We start from the raw sequence: 6,669 nt of genomic DNA, 5'->3' as shown, positions 1-6,669 counted from the left end.
CTCAGCCGTTGGGTGCACACGTGGGAGGGTGGATGAGAGAGAGAGAGAGAGAGAGAGAGAGAGAGAGAGAGAGAGAGAGAGAGAGAGAGCGAGCGCGCATTCCTGAGCACACGTGAGGACAATGGTGGAGGGAGCCCGGGACTCACGGGAGAGTAAACCCGGCTGGGAAGGCGCCAATGATTGACAGCGTGAACGGATGCGTGCGTGAAGGACCCGCTACGCCCATGAGCCAAGAGCTACGTGCATGGGAGAGCGAAGGGCCAACTGAGTTCGTGCGTGCAGGATGGAGGGAGCAGACTCACGCCTTGGTGCAGGAATCAATGCGGGCATGAGTGAATGGATACGGAGGCGTGCATGCGTGGATGTGTGAATGAACGCACTGCCGAGTCGGCCGCGTGCGTGCGCGAGCCAATGGAACGCAGGAACGACGCATGCGTGAGCCAGCGGACGGCCAAGCGAGTGGGCGCGGGAGCGGTGAGTGTGTGGATGAGCGTGCAGATGAATGAGCCGAGCGTGTCAATCCGCAGGCAGGATGAGCCAGTGCTCGGGAGCGTGCGTGCACCAGCACCGAATGCGTGAAGGAGCGGGAGGAGTGCGTGGGTGTCTGGGGGCTGAGTGGGTGGATGATGAGTGAATCCCATCAGCACGTGCACGGACCTAAGCGGATGGGCTGGGGCATGAAGGAGGCCCTGGGAGAAGGCTGCATCCGCGCGTGGGCTGAGTGAGCCAGTGCAGGAGCGGAGAGTGCATGAGCAGGGGCCCTGATGGATGGATGAATGAATGCGTGTCTCAGCAGGTGAGTGGACGAAGGAGTGAGCACGTGCGCATGAACAGGTGAGTGGAGAGAATGGATGCGCGAGCAGACTTCGCTAAGTGAATGAATGAGATGATGAATGAATGAGTGAGTGAGCGCGTGAACGAGAGTGAATGACCGTGTGAATGAGTGAGTGAGCGCGTGAATGAATGAATGAGCAAGTGAATGAGTGAATGAGCGCGTGAATGAATGAATGAGCAAGTGAAAGAGTGAATGAGCACATATGCGCATGAACAGATGAGTTGAAAGAATGGGTGCACGAGCAGACTCCGCTGAGCGAATGAGCGAATGAATGAATGAATGAATGAACAGATGACTTGAAAGAAACAGTGAATGAGCGGGGGCCTTGAATGAATGAATGCGCGCCTGATCCGGTGAGTGGAACGAATGAGTGAGCACGTGCGCGCATGAACTGTGGCGCTAAATGAATCGTGTGAGCAGATTCCGCCGATGAGTGAGCAGAGGAATGAATGAATGAGCAGGGGAATGAATGAATGAGTGAGCAGGGAATGAATGAACGAGTGAGCAGGGGAATGAACGAATGAGTGAGCAGGGGAATGAATGAATGAATGAGCAGGGGAATGAATGAATGAGTGAGCAGGGGAATGAATGAATGAGTGAGCAGGGGAATGAATGAATGAATGAATAAGCAGGGGAATGAACGAATGAGTGAGCAGGGAATGAACGAATGAGTGAGCAGGGGAATGAACGAATGAGTGAGCAGGGGAATGAGTGAATGAGTGAACAGGGGAATGAATGAATGAGTGAGCAGGGGAATGAATGAATGAATGAATGAGCAGGGGAATGAATGAATGAATGAATGAATAAGCAGGGGAATGAATGAGTGAGCAGGGGAATGAATGAATGAATGAATGAGCAGGGGAATGAATGAATGAATGAATAAGCAGGGGAATGAATGAGTGAGCAGGGGAATGAATGAATGAATGAATGAGCAGGGGAATGAATGAATGAATGAATAAGCAGGGGAATGAATGAGTGAGCAGGGGAATGAATGAATGAGTACGTGTGCACATGTACCGATGAGTTGAACGAATGGGTACAGGAGCAGATTCCAATGAATGAATGAGTGAACAGGCAGGTGAATGAACGCACGAGCGCCCGCACACCTGGACGGACAAGCGGAATGAATAGATGCACGAGCAGATTCTGCGGAGTGAATGAGCGCAGGAGAGACTTGCGCGTGAGCGGATGAGCTGGATGCATGAATGGATGAGCAGAGAACTTGAATGAATGAATGAATGAATGACCACGTGGTTGCGTGAACGGATGGGTTGAAAGACTGCACGACCACTTTCAGCTGAATGAATGAACTGAATCAACCCGGGTCACAAGACCCAAGAGGCTGGCCCTCCTGTAGGCCAGCGGGCCTGGCCGGCCCCAGGGACAGCGCATAGTGGGGCCAAGCCCTTTATTGCATCCAGTTGGGGGAGACGCAGATGGCCACGGGGCCAGGTGGCCCCTCACCATGTGTCCTTGAAGCCTCGGGTTACTGCGGGGACCGGGTTGATGGTTCAGGTGAAGGGCCCTTCATGGGCAGGCCGAGGAGGGGTGCAGGTAGGTGTGGGCCTGAATCCTGTGCATGCACCCGGAGTGCAGCAGCCTCTCTGGGCTCCACACACCAGACACTAGGAGCAGCGGCCTCTTCCCAACAGTCAGACCCAGAACCTTCTCCAGACACTGCCAATGCCCCTAGAGGTGACACCGCACCAGCCACACCCCTCGGGGCTGTGGGGAAACAGTGCCCAGAGGCTGCAGAGGCCTCTGGGTGGGAGGCCACCTGGCTGGATCCCTCTGCCAGGGCCCCGGGGACACAGCCGGTCTCTCCATCCACCTCCGACCCCCCAGAGCTCCTTGGACTTTGTCTTCAGGTGTCTTTGCTGGGAACATGGAAGCTGGACATGTCCATCACACTGAAGGTCAGCCCGGGAGGGAAACGGAAGGCGGGAAACTGGACAGAGGTTGGAGGCGCTGGGTCTGCAACGCAAGCTTCTGTCCATGTGCTGCCGTCCCCTGCGCCACACTCGCTCTCCCGTTTCCTCTCCAAGCAGAGCAAAAGCCTGTTTCGAAATGACATTGTGCCCAGTCAGCAGGGGACAGGCAGCCCCCTCGCTCCTGGGTGAAAGGGCAGGTGCCCCTGGAGACATGTCCTCAGGATGTCCTCACCGCGGAGAGGGTGATGTCACTGGAGAATCCAGGGGACCCTGATCTCACATCAAATGCAAGCCGAGAACAACTCAGATGACAAATGGAAAAGCCATTTTTAAAAAAGGGACCACCTATTTGATTGACAGTATGAGTTTGCCACCCGGAAGAATTAAAAAAAAAAAAAAAAGTAGAGTGTTTGTGACAAATATGCAAATTTCTGTGTGTCAGAGCCGCCACTTTGTATCAATCGTTCATCTGCCCATAAAAGTTGTTCCTAGCAATTGTTGATCTTTAAATTTTTTTCCCCTGAGGATTAACCCCCCCTGAGCCCCCGTCCCCAGCCCTATTTTGCATTTTATTTAGAGACACGGTCTCCCTGAGTTGCTTAGGGCCTCCCTTTGGCTGAGGCTGGCTTTGAACTCGCGATCCTCCTGCCTCAGCCTCCCCAGCCGCTGGGATGTCAGGTGCGGGCCATCAAAAACCCTGAACTTTTTTTTTTTCTTGCTGTTTTCCTGGGCTTTTTTCTTGCTGTTTTCCTGGGCCAAATCGTGCACTGGATTGGTCTTCTGCATGTGAAAGGTTTATTTCTGCAAACAAGCGGAATACAGCGTGCTTTAACTAGTATTGGGTATTTCGATGATAAACGTTTTTCAAAAAATGAAGACCCAATTCTCCCTCTTTGGGATGCTCGACTGGGGGGTGGGGTACCTGGTGTGTTCTCTGATTGACAAGCTCAGAGAGACCGCAGGCTGCCCATGAATGTAGGGAAAAGAGTGAGGAAAAGAGTGGTGGAAATGCACATGAAATCCAGGCTGAAAAACCTCCTCTCACGCGGGTCAGAATGGTGCTCATCAACAAAACCTATAACAACGAAGGGCGGAGGGTGTGGGGCGAGAAAAGAACTCTCTTACGCCATTGGTGGGGGCTGCGAACTACAACAACCACTACGCAACTCAGTAGGGGCGTTCCTCAAAGGGCCAGGCATGGGACCAACAGATGACCCCAGCTGGACCGCTCCTCCGTGTCATCTCGCTGCAATGATCCGCGCACACCCAGGTTCAGAGCAGCACAGTTCACAGCAGCCAAACTATGGAGCCAGCCTGGGGATCCATCAGTGGATGAATGGATAAAGAAAATGTGGTATATATATATATATGCACAGTGGAATATTACTCAGCCATGAAGAAGAATGGCATATGGCATTTGCAGGAAAATGGGTGGAACTAGAGATCATCACGCTGAGTGACACTTACCCAGACGCTGATGGACAAGGGCCCATCAGCGTGGGCCAGGAAGAGGAGGGAAGGGAAGAACTGGGCTGTAATTTTGAGCCAATCATGTTGTATGCGTAGCCCACAGTGAAACACGCTGTTCTGCTTAATTAATATACACCAGTTAAAAAGAAATTGTATTTTAATCATCTAAAATAATTCTTCAGATATATAATCTTAATAATTTAATAATTATTTTAAAACGTTATTATTTTAATAATTTTTATTGTGATTAGTATCATGTTTTGAGAAATCTTTACACGATTTTTAGGATTTTATAAGAGTTTTTAGGCTTCAAAAAACGGAGTTGGCTTGCCATTGGCCAGACCGAGTCACATGATCATGCCTGACTGCAAGGGATTCTGGGAAATGTAGTTCCTCCGTCAGCCCAGGAACCAGGCCCCATTGGTCAAGTTTCGCGGATTTAAAACTATTGAGAAGGAAAAACTGGGCCAAACAGCCTGGATTCTCTACTCTCCAGCGCTGTAGTTTTCCTCTGCGGTTTTGATTTCATGGTGTAGAGTTTCCAGCCATTTCTAAGAAGTGTCCAACGTGTTTATTTATCTTTTTTTCTTTTTTTTTTTTTTTGGAATGGGGTAATTAAAACTCAGAGAGGTTGTGAAACTTATAAAAGTTTGCACAGCTTCGAGAAACCTCCTTGTCCTCCTCCTCCTCCTCCCTCACTGCTCCCTGGTGCCCTGTCCTGAGCTGCTCTCCTCCTCCAGGCCCTGCCGCCATCTTGTTCTGCTCCCCTTGGGCCAGAGCCATGGAGTCGGCCACCAGGGACTGGACCTCGGACACCATGAGCCTCAGACAAACTCTTCCTCCTGTTTTCTTCAGGGTCTTTTGGTGACAGTGATGAAAAAGCTCACTCAAACCCCCCAACCCCGGATTGAGCCCCTGAAACAGTGAGTCCCTAAGAAATCCTTCTGATAAGTTGACTGACGTCGGGTGTTTTCTCACAGTCACAGCGATCTAACATATATCCCAATAGCTTCACCCTCTGGTCCTGGGGCGGGGTTTGATCTTGTCACGGTCTGACCCTATTTTCTATGTTCCTAAGTCCTTGATCCTCACCCCAGAAAGGGACTCGTTAAGGTGACACTTAACACAGGGCAACAAGGTCAAAGCCAAGAGTTTCCTTTGGCATTTATTTATTTGTCGATCGGAGAGTTGGAGGACGTGCTGAGGTTCACACTCAGGGCCCGGTGCCTGCAAAGTGCCCGCCCTGTCCCTGGGCCACCCCCAGCGCCCACCCTTACGTGAAGGAATTAAAAGTGGTTTAGGACAGTCATGGAAAGGGGCAGACGTCCATCAAAAATGTTTAGATTCCGCCTCGGTGTGCGGGTACGAATCTCAGGGTGGTTGCTTTTTTGGTACCAGGGATTGAACTCAAAGGCCCTCGACCCCTGAGCCCCGTCCGCAGCCCTATTTTGTATTTTATTGAGAGACAGGGTCTCCCTGAGACGCTTGGGTGGCTCATGCCTGTGATCCCAGCAGCTCGGGAGGCTGAGGCAGGAGGATGGTGAGTTCAAAGCCAGCCTCCACCAAAGGGAGGCCCTAAGCAATTCAGGGAGACCCTGTCTCCTAATAAAATGCAAAATAGGGCTGGGGACGGGGCTCAGGGGTCGAGGGGCCCCAAGTTCAATCCCTGGTACCAAAAATAAAAGAAAAAAAATGAGAAACGTGATTCTGAGACACAAGGGTTACAAATTTGGGGTCCTTTTTCAAATCGAGGCTATTTCACCCCTCTCTGGAGACCTGCAGCCAAGGTGACAAGGTGAACCCCAGGGACTTGGGGGGGGTCCTCTGTACGAGTTCCAGCCTGCCATGACCTCCAGAATCTTTGGTTCTGATATTTGGGGCAAAGTGTAAAAACTTACGTCATTACAAACCTCTCCTGAATCAAACTGGATCCCAAGGCCATTTTTTTCCCGCGCCCTGTCCCTCAAAGTGTCCCTAAAAATAGAGCGAATGGCTCAGACACTCTTTAGATGTTGAAGGATCTAGGAGGTTCCCCCTCCGTGAATAGACAAAGGTATAAACCAAGGGCGGAGGCTGAAGCTGGAGGACGGCAAGATGGAGGCCAGCCTCCGCCACTCAGTGAGGCCCTAAGCAATTTAACAAGACTCTGTCTCAAAATTTAAAAAAAAAAATAAAAAAAAGGCTGGCAACATAGCTCAGTGGTAAAGCACCCCTGGATTGCATTCCCAGTATAAAAAAAGGAAAGAAGAATTTTCTAGAAAAAAGTCTTGCAAGACCCATTTCCACGAGGTGATTTTAACACCCGGTGACTTTAGATTTTAAAACCTCAAATCCCATTTGGAGGGGACAGACAGGGGACGCAGGGCCCTGGAAATCCCTCCTGCCCCCTTGCAGGGGGCGAAGGGGCAGTGTCAGTAATTAGGGCCGCAGCCT

Source organism: Ictidomys tridecemlineatus, chromosome Y (assembly GCF_052094955.1).
Source record: "Ictidomys tridecemlineatus isolate mIctTri1 chromosome Y, mIctTri1.hap1, whole genome shotgun sequence".
Classification (NCBI taxonomy): Eukaryota; Metazoa; Chordata; class Mammalia; order Rodentia; family Sciuridae; genus Ictidomys; species Ictidomys tridecemlineatus.
This window is presented reverse-complemented; position numbering follows the sequence as displayed.